Genomic DNA, 20,399 nt, shown 5'->3' with positions numbered 1-20,399 from the left:
ACTGCGAGCATGGGGACCGGCTGCTGGCTGCTAGCGCCCTCTCAGGTTTCAGCGCCGAGACCGTTCCCGTCTCAGCCGCGGAGATTGGCACAGAGGGGAGGGGAGCAGTGCAGGTACCCAGACTTCTACTCCAACCATGCCGGCGAACTCAGCGCCTGAGAAAAGCACACGATCCGTGTCAGAGAAATCCTGTAAAAGTATTAGAATAAATAAGTTAGCATAAATGCATTTCATTTGAATTAAATATTTTTGATTGAAGATACAAGCCTACTTTATTTTGTGAAAATTGTCAAGAAGTAATTCATGCTTTTCTAATTAACTGTTACTTTTTTCAAGACTGTGTTACATGATTCTTGGCTAGTATAATGTGTTTAAACAGTAAGCCTGCGTATTTATTGCACAGGGATGAACTTTAAACCCGCAGTCATTTACATGTGTTGCAAGTATGTTTTGAATGTGCATGTGTGTGTGTGTGTGTGTGTGTGTGTGTGTGGAAAGGCACAAAGGACAAGTGTGATTATGATCTGAAATTTATGCACATTTTACTTCCTTCTCTCTTTTCCCTGCTTCTTCTCCATTTCAGTTTCACCCGCAGCGGTCAAGCCAAGTTCATGGGCTGGAGGAGGTCGCTGGGTCAGCGCGGGGTCAGTGCGGGGTCAGCTAGGCCACGGCGGTCCTGCCGACCGGCTCGCCGTGTCACGGCACAGAGAGGGTGCGCCCGGGTAACAGCGTCGCCCACAGTCCTCGGTCACACACGGGTATTTATTTTATTTCGGCTGCCACCTCCCGCCCTTCGGCCCTGACAGAAGCACCCTGCTGCTGCCCCGCACACCTTCCTCTTCCTCTTCCATCTACCATGTCACTAAGGTGCGTCTACGCAGCAAAATGTTCCGTGTAAAATACTTTGACGATGGGACACTAGCAGATTCAATCAACAGGCTACGATTCAACCATCATTTGACCTTAACTATGACAAACAGTTGAAAGCAAAAATTATTTTTATCCGTCACAAACACGGGGTGGCGAGTGAAATGCTTCTGTTTAGTTGTAAGCCAAAGGACAACTGTTGATTAAAGACAGGCCTAACTATGTCTGAGTGTGAGATAACAAACAAAAATGGAAAAAATACACAGTACTTCCCATATTGATCCTTTCTAACATTACAGATATTATTAGATCATTGTCTGCGCAAATGAAAACAATTGTTTTTTTGTTGTTTTTTTCATTGGACATTCTTCTGTTTGCAGTATTGTAGACCCACATTAACACACAAGTTTAATCTTTCTTTAAAATTCTAGAATGAATATTGTCTTTTTATAAATGACCTTGAATCAACTACCTCAGATAATTTGATATGTCGGTAATGTTCTTCCTTTCATTGCAGACCTTGCTGTGGAAATTGAGAGTTGCTTACCAGTATGTGTAATTCAAATCCTCACCGAGAGTTTCATCAGTATATTATATTGACCGAATTAAAGTCAAACAAAGTGAAGCTGGGCATTTGAACCTGCCTGAGGATAGCAAATGATTGACCTCTATTTGGGAACTGGGCTTGTGACTCAAAGGTTTTAGGATCCATTTCCAACTGGGACAATTACCAGTATGAAATCAAACTTTATAAATGGTCTGCAAATTTTAATTTGTGCAAGATGCTCTGGATATGAGCATCTGCTAAATGCTGAAATGTAATGTAACGTGATGTGTTTATAATTCTGTAAGTGTTCAGACAAGATAAAATGGTCATTTTGAGCTGAGAATAATGGCACTACTTAAATAAGACATACATACTACTCATCAATATTCTGTTGAATTCCAAAAGGCTACTTAATCAAACTTGCATGCTCCATTCCAATTAGTTTGATGAACATTTTACCCTTTTAGAAGTTCCATTTCTCTCATGAAATAGTTTTTCAGAAACAGGCAAGATTTAAAAGGAACAAAAATATTTTACCATTTAATAAAATCAGGTGAATACCAAAAAAAAAAAAAACCTTTCTACTTTTTTTAAAAACTCACCACAATATGTAAAACTGCATTTATAAAAACACACTTGAAAATATATCAATTCAGCCCTCTGAATTCACGGCACATTGCTTTTCACAGTCCTGTTCTGTCTGTGCCATAAAGCTCTGATTTAAAGACTGGGCACGCAAACCCTGCTTCATCAGTTCAAAGAAAATATTTCCCCATAAAAGTCTAGGCGGTGCTAAAATTTGTCATCTTTCACTCCCGAACACTACGTACACTGTTTTTTAAAAAAATTATTTATTATGAAACATGCACCTAGCAGCCCAGCCACTACTGCGGTTTGACTACAAAAAAAAAAAAAAAAACAGACAGATTTTTACAGGCCCTGCATATTGATGGAGAGTCACGCGGAGGACAAGGCCTGGCGAGATGAGCGCCTATCTGCGCTGCCTGGATTTATCAGAACCAGATGAGCGGGGCTGTGAAAACAGCCGGCCGGGATATCAGGTAGTGGAATGAGTGGCACTCGGGCTCTCAGTGGTACAGGCAGGGGGGGAGCAGAACAGAGCATGTTATGGCGACAGGGGTGTAAATGTATACACAATTCACGGGGTATGACTGACACTCCACAAACATCTGTTTCAGTGATAAATCTGACATTTTGCTTTAAGCCGGGGGGGGGGGGGGTTACTCAGGCCAGAAGAGAAAGAGAGAGAGAGCGAGGGCAAGGGCGAGAGTGAGGGATGGAAAATAAACACGAGCCGCTGGAGAGAGAGAGAGAGAGAGAGAGAGAAGTGGAGAGCAGCAGAGAGAAGAGGAGAAGGAGAAAAGAAGAGGAAAAGAATAGACAATTTTTCCATCATCAGCTTAATTCTGATGTTTATTTAATTAGTATATTTGTCTTTAATTCTGTTGACATATTCTATTGCAGAGGTTGATTTAATTTGACTTGGGTATTAATTTAAACATTGACAGCCGTTGTGGTGCTGACGGTCAGTATGTTAGGAGCTTTAAGTTCACAAGTTCCAGGCAGTACCGTGACTGAGGTGGCAGAAGAGGTGTGGAATGAAAAGAGCAGTACAGAAAATGGGGTGATGGTGGAAATGAAGGAGAGGCAGCTCCAGAGGTGCCCTCCTCTTCTCCTCAATCTCCTTCTCTCCCTCTGACTTTCGCTCACTGGGTATAAGGTTTCCCTTTCAGCCCATCAGCTGAGCAGTCAAGGCTTGATCAATGGCAGGAAAGCAGAGGATCAAATGTTAATAAATCAGAAAACGATACCCCCTAACACACACACACACACACACCCACTATGCGTACATACCACGCGCACACACCATGCCCATGCACACGCACCACGCGCACGCACAAGCACACCCATACCCACATACCAGTACACGCGCACGCACACACACACACACACACATACACACATAATCCGGTCTTGGCAAGTGTGGGTTACTGAGGCTGCAATCAGAACAATCCCCACTCTGTTTGTCTCACAGTCATGCTTGTAAACGCACAAACAGAATTACACAACATACTATGTCCATCATACCTACAAAACTTTCATAAGCAGAAGCATACATCTTTTACTTTTTTTTTACTCTGCCTCTATTATGCTTGTAGCATTAATTTACCAACTATTATGCTTGTAGCATTACTGTGCCTAGCCACTAGAACTACTACAGTGCGCCTACTACTATTCATATAATTATACTATCAGTAAATATTATCATCATGAAATGGATTATAATAGTAGCACTTAATGTTTATCAGTGGATAAGGCACTATACCATTGGTGTTCACTACTGTGCTTACAGAGCCACAGAGTCTACAGGATGTCAACACTGTTACTTAGCACTTCATTGACAAATTAAAGCAATTGGTCACATATAGTTAACTTCACATTTCTTGGGCCTGAATTGGTTGAAATTTGAGGTGGAAAAATCAAGAGTATCTTATAGCTCAAAAAGGGTGAGAGTGCAGTAGGCTCTGGGTTGTTCGGCAGTGTTCTAGATTTTTCTCCTGGCCATTCCTGAAGTGCTCTTGAGTCAGCAACACACAGCCCTACAGAATCTGTCCGTCTTATTCACACACAACTGCGAACTGTGAAGTGGTCACACGATGTGGAGAACATACCGTGGTTTGTGAGTGACCCTGGCTAAGAATGTGTTTTGCAAACACTAATCATGATGATGAAGACAGCATTGTTCATAAATATTAAACTATTATATCCACGATGATGATGATGATAATTACGCATAGTAGTGGTAGTAGTACAATAGTAATACTATAATAGTATAACAGTATTGAAACTATATTCTATTATTGCTCCAGCTGTAGTAGTTCTAAGTAATAGTTCTGCACCTAATAGTTGTAACTATAGCTCATAGCATTTGTTTGCCAAAATAAACGGAGATATATCTTAATGATTTTGGGTGACATTTAATGATTTTTCTTAGACAAATTCTTTCAACCCACACATATCAGTGCAAAACCAGAGAATGGGGCTCCCTGCACGCTGAGAAAGCTTTTAAACGGCACAATGTGTCATTTTGTGGCAGGGCTTGTTTTTGTTTCCTTCTGGTTTACACAGTCAGCCTGAGGCCAGGAGCAGGGCACGCTCCAAAAATATGGGGATTGTTTAATGCATACAGTGATCACTCATGCTATCTCTCTGTGTCTCTGAATGATACTCCTGGACACACACACACACACACACACACACGCATGTGCGCAAACACTCACACAAATAAACACACCTTTTAACCTCGACATGAGATCACAAAATGCATTTGTTTGTTATTAACTGTTTATTTGCTAACAAGCTCTTTCGATTAAAAAAAATTGACATGAATGTAAAAATTCAAGAAATATTTCAATATGATTCTGTAGGTTTAGATTATAGCACTTGTATATTTATATGCTTATATATACATGCATAAAACATATCAATGTGCAGAATATTGTAAGTTAATTACTGATAGTGTGTTATAGTCAGTTCTAGTCAGCTGTGGTGAGATTCTTCAGTTGCTATCCTGTACATTTTCTGAACATTGTATTTTTTAAAATCAAAAATGCTAAAACAATGCCGACTTTTAAAAACAACTGAAGGCAGTTCTCTCTTCTGGTATAATATAGGAATGTTATATAGACAAATAAAATGATTTTTTCCATGATTGTATTTTTCTTTGAATTTTGTGTTTCAGTGGTTCAGAGGTTTAGACTGCATAAGTTTTAACAATGCGCCAGTATTGTATTGCACAGCACATGATATATGTGTCTTGCAATGGGATTTTTAACCTTTATAATGGCCGATTGTCAGAAACTTTTATAAAAATTTAAATTGCCCTTCATAACACACAAAACTGTCTGAAATAATATCAACAAACTGAAATAATATATAAAAAGCAACCCCAGAAAGTTAATATGCAATGATTTCAATGATGATCAATTCTTTTTTTAAAATCATACTACAATGTTTTTACCACATTAACCACATTAACTGTAATATATGTATGTTTATACTTGAAGGTCATATTGACCGTGAAACAGGTTTTCACTTGCATCAGGCTTTTCCACTGTGACAGGTCCTTACAATGAAATTAATTTTATTTATTTATTTATTTATACTTCACCATGTAGTATGTTTTTAACCATGCAACATGTTTTTACTGTGTAGTAAGTTTTAACATGGTATTGGCTCAGGATATGCAATATATATTTTTTTTCTCCATGCAGTAGGTTTTTTTTACCAGGTGATCCTGATCTCCTGTCTCTTCCCCCACACTCTCTCAGTCCCTGCTCTCGGCCCCTGACAATGTAATGCCCCCCCCCCCCCCCAGTGTCTCCAAGTAAGTCTTTGCTTCTGTCAAAACAGAGTTCCCCAAATTGAATTAAAGCCCTCTGCTAGGCCCTCCCCAGGACAAATGTCCTCCCCCCCCACGCCTCCCACCTTGTTGTTTGCCCTCCACATCTACCCATCTCCTGTCTAATTAGTGCTGGTGCGGCCTTGTCTTCACTGGATTAACCCTAACGAGGTTCAGTGACAGCAACATGTGCCTCCTGATTAGTGAGAGCTGCTGCGTGTGTGTGTGTGTGTGTGTGTGTGTGTGGGTGTGAAAGAGAGAGCGAGATAGAGAGAGAGATGGAGTAAAGAAAGGTAGAGAGGTGGAAGAATAGACAGAAGGCCTGGCCTTGGAGCTCTGTGCCCTTAATTCACTTCAGATGAGAAGAGAGTGAGTGAGAATGGGAAAGAGTGAGAGAGAATGGGAAAGAGTGAGTGAGAATGAGAGACAGTGAGAGAGAATAGGAGAGAGTTAGAGAGAATGGGTGAGAGTGAGTGAGAATGGGAGAGAGTGAGAGAGAATGTAAGCATTTTGAATTCAACTGAATGGGAGTGAGTGAAAATGGAAGAGAGTGAGAGAGAGCTTGCCTCGGCTGCCAAATCAAGAGTTAGGATATCACCACTCACTGATATTTTTCATCCTGATGAGACAAATAAATATTTGATTTGATTTCATAAAAAGGACTAAAATGATTAAATCGCACAGGATGTGCTAATTAAAATTCCTCTGATGTCTATGGTAATAGAATCGTGGACAATACCCTGAAATTCATTTTTAAATGAGATAATGTTTAGAAGTCAGCACCAAAGTTTAACTAACAGTGAAACCAGATACGTATCAGCCTGAGTGAGACTTTTCGGCATAAATGTAACACTTTTTTAAAACTGGCAGTTGGATAAACACATTAGGAAATACTTTCACTGTCTCCAGTTCACACGTATCGCTGTTCTCCGCATGAAATGGCCACATGTTAAGTCCTTTCAGGCCTGCTCCTGAATAACTTGTGAATGAAGCAATCAAGCTCACAGACTCGGAAACAAAAAGGCTGCCGGTCCCCGTGGCCCTGCTACTGGGGCTCCTATTGAGCCGATGGGAACGCAGTGCAACCCTACACGGGCCATTGTTCATCCTGGTCTGAAAAAAAGGACCTCCTCCTGCCGATTCTCCTGGTGCGCCCGTCTGCACAACCCTGCGAGGCTTCCCTTGCAGTTTCCCCAAACCGAAATCCATTCATCTCCACGCGCGTATCGATTTCATACGTGTAGGCCCGAGGGATTCGGGTGGTATAGATATTACAGGAATATAGATCACGCCTTTAAATACGAATGTTCTTTTGGATTTCTGAGTGCATTGCATTTCATTGTGATTTGTTACTGCAGGTTATTTATTTTAGACATTTGTATCCTTTTACCGAGTGAAAGTGATCGTAATTGAAGAGGATAGTGTAATGAGAAGCTAGCTACTAGCTAAAAGGGCACATAATTAATTTGGTTATTTATAACTTTGAGAAGCACATCTCACTAAAATGCACTTACTATCTTTAGTGTACATGTTAATTTGTGTTTAAATCTCCCAGTTTTTATTGCTGTTGTAGTAAAATTCATAATCACTTCTTGGGTCTTTATTGCTTTTGTACTAGTTTTACTGTTTAACAGTGTGTGGTATCTGTGTAAATATGAATGGCAAATACTTAATTATTAAAAGGCGTTCCAACATTAAGTTGCTGCAGAAAGACAATACAATATTATCTTTCTTAAACAGAATTTAATCATTTAAAAAAAATGTCCTGTCTTTAAAGAGTATTTTAATTCACTGACAGATTAATGGCTAATGGCCTAATTTTATGTTAATTTCTTCATTTCAAATTTTATGTCAACATCTTTTATTTAATTTCATTTATGTTTAAATGGCATCTGTTCACAATGAATATCGTATATAATATATATTTGATTATTGATTCTTAATGCAATATTAATTAAATGATTGAAGTAACATACTGAAGGTCTGATATAACATAATGCAGGTGTTTCAGGTTTAATATGGTTGATATACTTACATGCCACAAGTATAAATATATTCTACAAAAAATCTACATTTTGTTTTGCATATACCCAGCTGACATCACACAGTACACCCTCTCTTCAACACCCACGCAAACGCATTTCAGAGCGTTCCAAATACCTCTGTATTATTAGAAGACATGGATGATTAATGACATGGACATTGATTTAATTCTTCTCTAATGACTCTGACCGCACACGCCTGTGTTTCTAGAGGCTTAAATGGAATCTTCTTCTGTTCTTCTCCTTGTAAATCTTTAATTGCGTGCGGGAGCGTCACCGTCCTAACACATGCATATTTGCATATTTTAAGCACCGCTCCCCTGAGGCGGCCAACACCCAACGACGGACTAGAACGGCACAACAAAATACGAACACGACGAAAGATGAACATCCAGTCGTAGCCGCTACGCTTGTTTGGTTTCTTTCTCTTACTTCCTGACAGAACTTTTCACTCGGTCGTCTCTCCTATCCGGGGAAGGTAGTGTTTCGTCTGGAGTCGACGCTGTCGGTACGGGCGGCAGGGTGGAGCGCGGGAGCGAGCGAGCGAGCGTTTGATGTGCGCTTCAAGGCCCTCCCTGACTGCCGCCGTCGTCACCCTGATGAGTTTGGACAGGGCTCGTTCGGCGGCTCCGGGTTCTGACCTCTCGGGTTTCTGGCCGGCTGATTGCTGTCGTCTCCTGTGGGTTGACCCCCGTGGTGAGGACGGGTCGCCCCGACCCGACCCGCTCGCCGATCGGCACCGCAGATGCTCGCTGCACAGAGCCAGGTCTGAGGTTTGGGGCTAACACTGGAGATCAGAGACCCTGAAAGCCACTGCTTAACCTCTGCTTTCGTCCCTGTGAGTCAGTGCTGTTATGATTACCAGTGTTATTAAAACACTTTATCTCCTATTTTGTGTCCAGATGCCCTAATCCAGGGCAATTTACATGGCTTGTATATTGTACATTTTCATAATCAAGACTCCAAACTCCAAACTGGGTTGCCAGATCAGGCTCAAAACAATATTCCACTCTGCAGAAAAACACCCGTGAAATGTTGTGCTTGCTGGGATGTTGGTGGGTCTCTGTGGGCATCACAGTGCGGATCTGTACTTGTGTCTCATTTTGTTACACATCAGTGTGCATTCCTGTGTTTATGCCAGTGTGCAATCAGTGCGCGTGTCTGCCCGTGTGCTATTGCCCTGTTTACGGGAGGCTGGATGTCTGATTACTGGTGTTTAAGTGTGTCAATCCGAGCATATTGCTGAGCTTATAGGGCAGGGTGTATGGCTGCCTGTGTCTCAACATGTGTTCGCTCAGCATGCAGTACTCATATACACTGTAATTGTAGTTTTATATACACTGTAATTGTAGTTTTATATACACTGTAATTGTAGTTTTATATACACACCATTTGTGCAGCAGCAGCGTAATTGTTTGATGTTTTAGCAAAGCTCCTTGGCCCACGTTAGCCAGTTAAACCACACGTCCAGCTCCAGGGATTGTGGCCATGTACTGTAACTGCAAAATAGCAGCCGGACAACATTATACTCTCCTTCTATCTCCACGTCCTCTTCGTGCCTTTCCAAAAAATACGACCATTCCAAATGCCAATCCGTGACCGTCCTCCCTATTAGCAGGGCTGAAGGGATAGTTCTCCAGTCTCTGCCCCCCTGCTCTGTTTAGAATGGCAAACATTCCCCTGCATTAAGGAGCAAATGACTTCCTGTATTAGAGGCCAAGACGGATCATCGTGGGGGTATCAGGTAGATGGGACACCCACTCTGCGCAGGAAATGCTTCCCCATCGTCTCCGGAGGAGGAGGCATCCGCGGTATGCAGAGTGACCCCCCCTGCCCCCCCTTACGAACCCCCCCAAATAATGGAGACATTCTGCGACAGAGCACGCCATCAAATAGGATCCATCTGCGATGCCCCCTTCCCTCCTCCCAAGCCCGTGTCCTCCTCATTTCACGCTGTTGGGGAACACAGCTAACAAACACAGAGGCGAGCGATTGGTCAGACCCAACATGTATCCACTTTCCTCCCCTCCTCCTTAAGGACAGCTTGCTTGGGCGCAGAGTCGTAGCCCCAAACACGTTTTGTTGTTTTAAAAAAAAATTTTTTAAACAACGTTCAAGAACAACAACGTTCATGAGTCCTGCAATTGCTCTCTGGTGTTTACATCACAGGCTGTACCTGCGAGCGCAAAAGCACACGAAAGAGATTAGTCCATTTACAGAGGACGTCCTCGTTCATTTGGGGTTTCTTAACGATGCCTGGCTTCTTCCTTATATAAAACAGATACGCCGCGTGTTGCCATTTCTGTGTTTTTCTAACACATTGCAAAAATAACTCCTGACCGCACGCTCTGTGAACTGAAAGAGTGAAATTGATTTGCAAAAAAAAAAAGAAAGAAACAGATCGTATGGTGCAAATTAGACCCTGAGCAGTCCCTGTGTTTCAGGTAGTCTCGTGTGTACGATGATGATGATGATGATGATGATGATTGGTTAATTGCAGTCAGGTTGTGATTGCAGAAAGATTCTCATTTCTAGGTTTTGACGGGGGCTGGGTGGAGGTATGGGTGCGGGCGCGGGCGCGGGCGCGGGTGCAGGCAGGAGGCGTGTAACACGTTTAACTACGGCAAAGTAGTGTTTGGAGAATTGGTAATTGCTCACATCCTTCTCTGGCCATGGGGACACTATCCAGACCTCACCTTGCGCACACGCGCGTTCTTATGAGCGTCGCATTCTGGGTCTGAAAATGGCCGCCGTCCAGGCACCGTTTAAACACGCACCGCGCCCCGAAGCACCGACTGATCGATCACGAGAACAGCGGTCAGAAATAGGCGGCGGAAAACGTTTATTTGTTGCGCGGAGATGGCGGCGCGAGCCCATCCCTTCCGTTTCCAGGGGAACAACGTCCCGCATTGAGAGCTCGCCGGACCCAGAGGCCGAGCCAGACTCCGAGCCGCAGTCCCCGCGTTGGAAATGCCCCTCTCACACTCATCTTCGCTCTGACTGCGTCCGAACGCCAATCCACCTGGCATCGCAGCGCAGTGAAAACGTCTTGTCAGATAGGAGGGTTTTTACGTCAGAGGGGGAACGGGAGAAAATGTTTCCTCTGTCACCCTAATAAATTTGCTCTGAATAAATAATAACAGCCTATAAACGTGAGGGTTTCTCTCACAGGCAACTCATTCAGTGCGCTGTAACACGCTCGGCTTTCAGATTCAATCTTTTTGCCCGAGGAAAGCGGACACAAAAATATACATAATTCTGCGTAATTACACGCGAAGGTTTATTTTACTTTGAAGGCCCTAAAAAAAGCCCCTTCGACGGACGTGCGAGTTGCAGCAGGTTGCCCGCAGTAATCTTGGGAGGGGAGAGTGGTTTGAATTTACAGCCCCGCGACAGTAAAATTGACCTAATCACTAAGAAAACAGATACTTCCCCCCTCATCAGGGAACACCGGTGAACGGGGGAAAAATCTTTCACTTTTAATTGTTGTTTTCCTACTTATTCTGATTTAAAAACATGAGCATAATTATTTGTAAGTGGCACTTTGATTTTCTAATTTTGTTTGAAAGAGGCTTAAGGTGTTTCGGTGAATTATTCACTTAAGTCTGGTTGTGGAGTTTGTTTGCAGCTTTTAAAGCTAAATTAAACAAGATAGCTTCAAAACATATTGCATTTCATGCATGTTTTTTTGTATTTTATCCACCATAATGAACGAGTTAAGATCTAAATAGACTACAGATGAACATCATGCCATTTGTCTATTTAAGTAGATCAGTTTATTTTCTGCACAAAATAAATATTTAGTTTATTTAATCATAAAATGTACACTAATGCGTATCGTAAAATAGTAAAGATTCTGTGTAAGAAATCTTAAAATAAAATGTTACTTTACCCTAATATACATTTAAAAAAAAAAATCTTTTCTAATTTAAGGTTCTGATGAAACCTTTAATTGTGTCCATACACAACCAATTAGGAATATTTTTAACAATGTTAAATATTGTTTCAAAAGAAAATACATTTTTTGGTGCTTTATTTTTATTTCCCTTTTGTCAGAACAATAATAATAATAATCACATTTGTAATATTTAATATGCTTTTTCAATTAGCGAAATCTAAACACTCTTAACAAGGCTTTGTACATTTCTAGAAAATGACCAAAAGCAGATTGTGAATGTGAATTCTAACGCGGTTCGCCTCTGTCAGTCTGCCCTCACTTTTCCCCCGTGGTGTAAGAGCAGAGAGCGGTGTGCGTGTTTGTGCCGAACGCGGGGTGCACTCGCTGTCTGGACTGACCTTCCCAAATTGCAGCAGTCTGGCTGTGTAGCGGGGGTCCTGGACGGGACGCGGGTGGGATGCTGACGGGAGGCAGGTGGCAGGCGACTGGGGAACAAAGCGCGCGATTATTGGACGCAGGAAAGGCCGTCCCGCCCGGGCTGATTTATTACTCTGGACTGGCTCTGCAGCAGACCCTGCTCACTCTCTAGCTTCCGCTCGCCGAGTTATGCACACACAAAGCCACGCACCTGCGACTGCCTGATAAATGGGGTGGCATACGCCAGCACTACCACGCACACGGCACACATCCAACACACACTGTGTGCACCCTGCACACTGCATACTATGAAATCTACACTGTGGACACACTGCTGCCAACTACTACCATGCCGCACACTGCATTCACTGCCTGCACAAACTCTGTACAGCTGGCAAATCATTGTCTGACACCACCACACACACATGTGCCTGCACACACATACTGCACACTGCACAAACTCACATACACACACTGTGCCCTGCACACACATACTGCACACTGCATACTACACACTGCACACGGCACACACTCACATACACACACTGTGCCCTGCACATACATACAGTCATACTGCACACTACACACGGCACACGGCACAAACTCACATACACACACTGTGCCCTGCACATACATACTGCACACTGCATACTACACACTGCAGAAACTCATGTACACTGCACAAACACATACTCTGCACACTGCACAAACTCATACAGACTGCTCACTGCACAAACACACACACACACACTGAAAACTGCACAGGCACTCAAAGACATTAAATATGCAGATTTCTTGGCGTTGCTGGAGTTTTTTCAGCAGCACTTGTTGAATTACATTTTAATGATGTGCTAGGTTATTTCAATCTGCGTGTTATTCTCACATGTTGACATACAGCAATATGAGCTATCTGGTGTGTAAGTAGGTGCCGTGTTGTATTACAAGTGTGTAAGCAATATTACAATAATAAATGTCAGCTCTTTGATATGAATTGTCGTCGCCTGCCGCACATTGTTTACGGATGTGGGGAGTGGCAGGGGTCTGACAAGGGAGCGAAAGAAAGGATAGAAACGGAGTGATACAGGAAGTGAAGCGTACCGCAGGGACAAGTGCTTTGCTTTCACAAGGTGACAGGACAACTCCACACGGCGACTGCAGCGGGGCTGACCTGCCAATCAAGGTCATCCATGTCAGAGACAGTTTATACGAAGGCCAAAACCCTCAGGACCTCCATCAGTTATGGCAGTGATGACATCACTGCGATAACCACAAATAATTCCATTATCCTTTCATAAAGTGTGTTTTGTTGTAAAAAGTACTGATTGTTTCTTGTAGCATATGGTCAGAGTATTAAACATTGTAAAAGTGAATTTCACTAAAAAGCATGTCGAGATTGTTTCACAGAAATCTGTTGTTGTTGTTATAACAGCAAATTTCTTTGAACCTGAGTTTGCATTTAGAGGTCATGGAGAGTAAGTATGAATTCTACAATAAGACTTCACAGAACAAAGCACAACACAATCAATGTGAAACCCTTTTAAAAGCCTTAATTTACTCAGTTGATTTAAAAATACAGTCATTAAAGCAACCTGTAAATGCTGAAATACAGAGGATAATGGGTGTGCAGAATGCATTAAATATTCACACTCGTTATCCACTTCCTTCACACAAAAATACACCTTGATCACAAACATCTGGACACAGATTTACACAGCTGATTGTCATGAGAGGTCCTTACACAAAGGCCCACACTACTATGCTATACGCTATAGGCTTGGCCTGCAGTGTTGGACATTTCTATAGGGCTGCAGGTTTCAATCCACGATTGGGCACAGCACAGTATACAGGTTTTAGCTGATGAGTAATAATGGAGAGGTGGTGTAGTTTACCGCAGATGAGGGTCACCCTGCAAATCCTGTTAATGACCTCTAATGCCCTCAGGAGCACTGTAGGTTTGCGGAGTGCATTTGTGCGCTCCGACAATAAAAAAATAAGTTCTGATATTCCCGTGCTGTGTTGCATTAATGCTACTTTGTATGTGCAGTTTTAGAAAGTGCAATTGCTTTCTCTCTCTTCGTCTCCCTCTCCTTTTAATTCCCCCTCAGCCCCCCCGCATAGTAAAATGGTGCCAGTCCGACACATTAATGGTGAGATGGTGAAACCGAATCCTGACCCTCAGACATACAGTAAAGGGGGGGAGGACGGCTCTTTGGGTTTAAGGGAGAGAGCATCAAAAACGCCCGAGTATGATAAGGACTTGAAGAGGGACTTTGATTTTTTTAATGATGCCCATAAAAGGGCGTGAGACGAAGGATACAGTGTCTATAAAGCTCTAATGGAGCATCAATTAAGAAGCAAGCCTGCACAGAGGTCCTTTTACAGCAGCGGTGCTGGAAACATTCTCAGCCCTTTTAAAACTGCAAGGTTGGGAAAGTAAAACAGCCAGGATTTTTTGTTCTCTAATTTCAGTCCCCCCCACCCCCCCCACCTCCCCTCCTCATACTGTAAGAGAGAGAGGTGGTAAATAGTATAGTACATACTCGGGTGATTTGTGAACCACTGCCCCCTGTTGTACTGGAGGACACACATAATCTGAATTTGTCCTCTGCACAAACAAATGTGCTTGTGTGTGTGGGTGTGTGTGTGTGTGTTTGTGTCAACCACTATTGTGATGACATGATTTCAACAGGGCCTTCACCGTGTTTGAAGTCCTTTTCAAATGCAAGAGGGGGGCCGCATTGGTGAGGTAAAATTTTTGAGGAATATTCTTGGAAGACGGTGCAACCTTCAGCAGAACTGCCTAAGAATCCCAGCTCTCTGTATGATAATGCTATGACTGTCAATAGTTTGGGACTATGGGGTGAGACGATCTATTGGCCATGACGTTAGGGCTCTGGTAGTCTCAGTTGGAGTGCTAACCTTTCCCAGTAACCATAGAGTAATGCGGGCCAGACTTCTGAGGACAACACACAATGGTTTGTTTGATCCATGAAGAACAGACACATAACACCATTCGCTGTGTTTATAGAGTATCTATTATACCCTTATTTCTGACGCTGAATAACAGCGGTGAGGAGCTGAAAGACAGGATCGCTCCTCCTGGCAGCCTCGCCAAGCTTTCTACAGACCCCTATATTTTTCCTCCATTATTTTTGTTTATTTTCAATGTGTATGCTGGAGACCATTTCGGTTTCCCAGGTATTCTATACCGGCCAATCAAACAGATCTGGAAATTTCCGGGTATTTGCCTTTCCCTCGGAGTGCAAAACCACAATCGGCTGGGTTTGTTTTTTCACATTTAATGTGTGAGCTGATGAACAGATGCCAATTTCACTTTGAATAATCTACCCTTTGAGGGGCTTTTATTTAAGAAAAATAAGGACAGTTCTAATTTAGGGTATACACAAAGACAGCCTGGAACTTTTTTCCCCCAAACTTTTTTTTTTTTTTTTTTTACAGACATCGCATGACAAATGAAATGATATTTTGAATACCCGACAACCCATCCATCAAAAGCAGAAAAATTGGTTTTCTTGTGTTTACAAAAAAATATATCTAAACTTCTCCTGACCTGAAATGTGTATATACAAAGTTTACATTACGAACATTTTATATGTCATCAAAACCGACTTTTGCTCGGGGGGGCATAAATTGGTTCCATTTGCTCCCGCTGCAAGCCGACAGATGCCTGCATGTGGGCCCTATGAAAAAAAAGAGGAGAGGAGAAAAAGAAGAGAGGAATGAGCGCGAGGAGCCGAGTGGACTCCCGGGGAGGTCAGCTGAGAGCGAACGGCAGGTCCGTGATTGGGCGAGGAGTCGCACGCCGCTCCTCAATCAGCAGCTCCGCCTACTCTGCTGGAGGCGCCTGTCAATCAAGTGACCAGCAGACCGCGCCGGACTACCGTTTCATCAGCCCGCCTCTGAGCAGAAACCGGAGACCCCCCCGACCCCTGGGCCCGGCAATCATGACGATGGACACCCTATGCGAGGTTAAGCATGGCGGTGCGGTGGAGTGTGGCACAGCAGAGCTGGGTTGCAGGTTTAAGGCCTGCACGTTGCACCGCGTTGTCTGCGCCTTTAAATAGGGAACTGGGTTTGCCCATATCCAGCTGGAAGGGATGAACTCCAAGTCAGAAAATACTGTAAAATATCTAAAAACATGATTCATAACCTAAAATAGGAATTAATGATTCATTATAATTACGTTACATTATATTCAATTAAAAGCATACTCCCACAAATATTTTGGCTCAGTGCTTCAGTGAAGACTGCACACAGCACTGCTCTGCAAGTGGAAGATCCCTCCTGTGCCAAAATTGCACTGCTGTGGAAAAAGTGAGTGAATAAATTAACATCTTACATTAGACGAGATGGAAGCTGTAGAAAATGAGAGACTAACCTGTGAGGGTGAGGCCCTGTACTGGGACCAGTTCTCAGTGGTAAGGGAGAGAGCTTCTGTTCGTATGTTCGTCCATATGCGTTTGTTCATGTGTGCGTGTCTGTGTGTTTTTCTCTGTGAGTGTGTTTGTGTTTGTTCCAGCGGGTGTCCAGCTGCAGAAATCTGTTCTCATCTCACTGCTACACTCCAATAATGTCAATCAATGATCACAAAGGCCTTAGAGCCTCAAACTAGTCTCAATTAATTTAAATTCATTCAGAGATCCTGGCTATCAGGAACAAGGAATTATAGATGCATGACTGTGTGTGTGTGTGTGTGTGTGTGTGTGTGTGTGTGTGTGTGTGTGTGTGTGTGTGTGTGTGTGTGTGTGTGTGGTGTGAGCACCCATGTGTTTTTGCATGCGTGCATTCATCCATGGCACTATACAGACTGACAGAAAGCAGATGTCAAGCAGGGTGCTAAAGGACAGTCTTGTTGATAATCAACCTGCTATTAAGAGAAATATGCACTTGTGATCCTGGGGGATGGAAAGAACTACATTAGTCCATCTCTCTAGAGGATGTGTGGTAGCCACACTTACACAGAACACCCTGAGAGAGAGAGAGAGAGAGAGAGAGGCGAAGGGAGAGAGGGAGAAAGAGGGAGGGGGGGGAAACACTGTCACTTAGAGGAATGGATGTAACAAATGAGTTCACACTGTTTATCGAGTCATGCATCAGAATTTCTCCACTTATCCTTTTTCATCCAAACTATCGGGTGCTTTTCCAGAGCGGAGTGCAGCCACAAATGTGTGTGTGTTTGACCCGGCAGCTCAGGAGGTCCCGTAAACAGAGCGGCAGAGTGATGCGCTTCACTCCTCTCTGCCCCGGGAGGAAGAGCCCGCCACTCTTTCTCTTTTCTTTTCTTTTTTTTTCTTTTTTTCTTTTTTTACAAACAAATGGAAATGAAGTCTTGAGGATAAGGTAATAACCACTCTCAGCTTTCAGGGTTGGGGGGGGGGCTTGGGGGAGTAGGGGGGGGGTCCGTTCCCCACGCTTGACCGCGAGCCAAAGTCTAGAGCGCGGAGCCGTCCGCAGCCGGGCCCACGTGAGACAGCTGCAACTTTTCATGGCTCCAAGTCAGCGAATTTCCATCCGCCCCACTGCCAGAGACCGCAAAACGGTTTCAAACAACGACTCACTTCATGATTTTCCTTTTTTTATGTGTGTGTGTGTCTCAGGGAAAAGAAAAAAAGAAAAAAAACTATCCGAAATGCGTCTTGACACTGCTGACTGAGCAGCGTGCGTCAGGTTCGCAGATTAATGAAAACGTTTCGCTGGCAGAAGATTTTGATTGCCCCGCGCGCGCGCCGAAATTGCTTACAGATTGGGGCGGCGGACGGCGTGTTTCGTCTCAAATGCCCACCGCCCCCCCCCCCCCAAACCCCCAACCCCCAAACCCCCAACCCCCAACCCCCCAACCCATACATTAGCACTTGTCAGGGTGACCATTAGGCCGAGCTAGTGCAGAAATTTAATTACAAAACCATTTATTTCATCGAAAGGAAAATAAACTGGGGCCACCTCAGAATGCATTAGGTGGGACGGCAACGAGCCCTGTTGATAACGCCCCGGGTTCGGCGGGGCCTGCGGAGGAAATAATGTTTCTTTCATGTGCGGTGAGGGCTCCTCTATTAGAACCAGCTGCCCGTAAGCCACTCTTTATTTAAGTTCAATTAAAAGAACAACCGATTTAATGAAGGGGCTATTTATACGCCGGGTTACCCGTCCGCCGCGCTCGCCGGAGAGAGCGCTGTCTCAATACACCGGCCGGCTCGCGCAGGCGGCGTATGAAAACAGCGCGGCCGACGGCACGCGGAGAAAGGACTACAGAAGGCCTTTGTCGCGCGCGGGCCGGCTGGCACAACGGCGCGGGGAGGCGGGGGAAGTAAGCCCGCAACGTTTTTTTTCTGGGGTCGCGGGGGCGGGGGAGACCGATTAAAAGACAGCTCTGAGAAACGCCGTGTTTCCGGCGCGGGGAGGGGAGCGAGAAACGCGTTCCGTTTTTTTGGCCGACGGGAACGAGAGTAGGGAAGGAGGCCCCAGGCTGCGCAGGCAGAGACCGGGCCACAGAAAAAGCTCGCCCCAAGCGGGAGCGCAAGGGACCCCGAAACAACAACAGACACGCCCCCCCGGAAAAGATCCGCCCTCGTTTCGCGATCACCGCGACGCTACAGACCAATGCTACACGCTAAGGCTACGCCTCCTCTCCGTCCGACGCGTTTAAGCGTTTGTTACCCTTTTGGCTTTTCGCACATGGAAGCGTGCTTTTCTGAGTGCTCCAGCGTCGTTAAAGTGATGTACGCGTCCTTTCTGTAAAAGTCTACTGTAGCGCTGGAAGGTTATTTGAAGTCTGGGTTTCAGAAACCCTCCACCAGTAAAGGGACTCCCTCCGCCTTCGCCCGGCCGTAGAAATGACAGCTAGTGAAAGGCGATACGGCGCCCTAATAAAAAGCGCAGCGCGGCTATCTGCACGGCCCGCTCTGTTAATCAAATCCGCCGTAATTGTCATCCGCGGCTTTAAAGATACAGAGGGGAAATAGTAACTTGACCTCTGACCTCCGACCCCCGGTCGTCTGAGAGTTGTGTACATTCATCCTCGGCTGCGCATTAATGTCGGGCGGCGTTGGGGGAGATGTCCTTCTCTCTCCCCCCCCCCCCCCCAGCCTCTGGCCTGTCTATCTCCCTCACTCCCCCTGAAGCCCTTAGATCTTCAAAGCCAGAGCGGGGCACAAATCACACGGGCATGGGAAAGCAGGGCTAATAAAAGCTGGAACATGGGACAGCAGTGTGGGCTTCTAATGGCTGCCCGTGTACCATTCACAGATCCCAGGATGGCATTCAAAGAGCCCCTCCCCGGTCTCGTGCACATGCTTGTTTTCCTCCACCGCACCAGGGCGGGTATCCGCGAGGGGAAGCGCCAAACCCGCCAGCACCTGAAGCCGCGTCCGGGTTCTGCTTCCCGCCTGGTCCTCCCGCTGCCTGCCGCGAGTCTCCCTCACAGCCTGAAAAAATCCTCCCTCAGTCTCCTCAGGCCGGAGAACAGTGTTCAGGACAGACAATTTAGGAATTAAACAGCATTTTAAAAAAAAGGAAACCTGCTGTGCCTTTTGCTGCCATGAATTCGCAGTGATCTGCACTTCTTTCCCGTTAGTATTTTTCCTGTTACATACAAGTACTTATAAACAAGTGGCTTCTTCCTAAGAGCATTTTCTGTTGTTACCATAGTTAAAACATGATTGGAATGAGCAGCTCATTGTGATTAATGCAATCACCGCAAAGACATTTCAAAAAGTGATTGGCACTATACTAGCTTATACCAACAACCACCAAAATCCCCCTTCAACAGTGACATTTGTAAAGACAAGTGTGCTCAACACCTCTGTCTTTTCACAATCGAAGGTTAATTCCACTCTAAAGAACGCACTCCCCACGCCCCCCCCCCCCTCACCCCCGCCCCATTTTGGCAGATCGAAAACGCTGACTGACAGAGACGCAGGGAAGCTCACCTCATTTCCCATCTTGACCCCAGCCAACCGCGAACTGTTATTCCTCCACTCTGCCAACGGCATGTCTGCCCGTCCCCTCCAATTCAGCCAGGGAAAGGAAAATGTTTTGAGGGAGAGGAGAGACGGAGGAAAACACGAAGCGATACTGCGTAATGAAAAGCTGACAGGCCCGGGGAAACAAGATGATCGTTTGGACTGAACCCCCTCTAGTGGAATGCAAACGGTCAGGCCAGAGAGGAGGAAAAACTGAGGCTGTTTT

At 44.5% G+C, this 20,399-nt stretch overlaps 1 long non-coding RNA gene across 1 annotated transcript in view; it reads right to left on the bottom strand.

Moving 5' to 3' along the window:
* The window catches only part of LOC135244989 (uncharacterized), a 60,091-nt gene that overhangs the window by 28,322 nt on the left and 11,370 nt on the right, over positions 1–20,399 (bottom strand). The window contains exon 3 of the long non-coding RNA XR_010327115.1: positions 12,176–12,262. This is a non-coding gene — a long non-coding RNA (uncharacterized LOC135244989). The remainder of the gene's footprint in view (positions 1–12,175; positions 12,263–20,399) is intronic.

Source organism: Anguilla rostrata, chromosome 18, assembly GCF_018555375.3.
Source record: "Anguilla rostrata isolate EN2019 chromosome 18, ASM1855537v3, whole genome shotgun sequence".
Lineage (NCBI taxonomy): Eukaryota > Metazoa > Chordata > Actinopteri > Anguilliformes > Anguillidae > Anguilla > Anguilla rostrata.
Note: the sequence above shows the minus strand (reverse complement) of the source record. Positions and strands in the feature narration are given on the sequence as shown.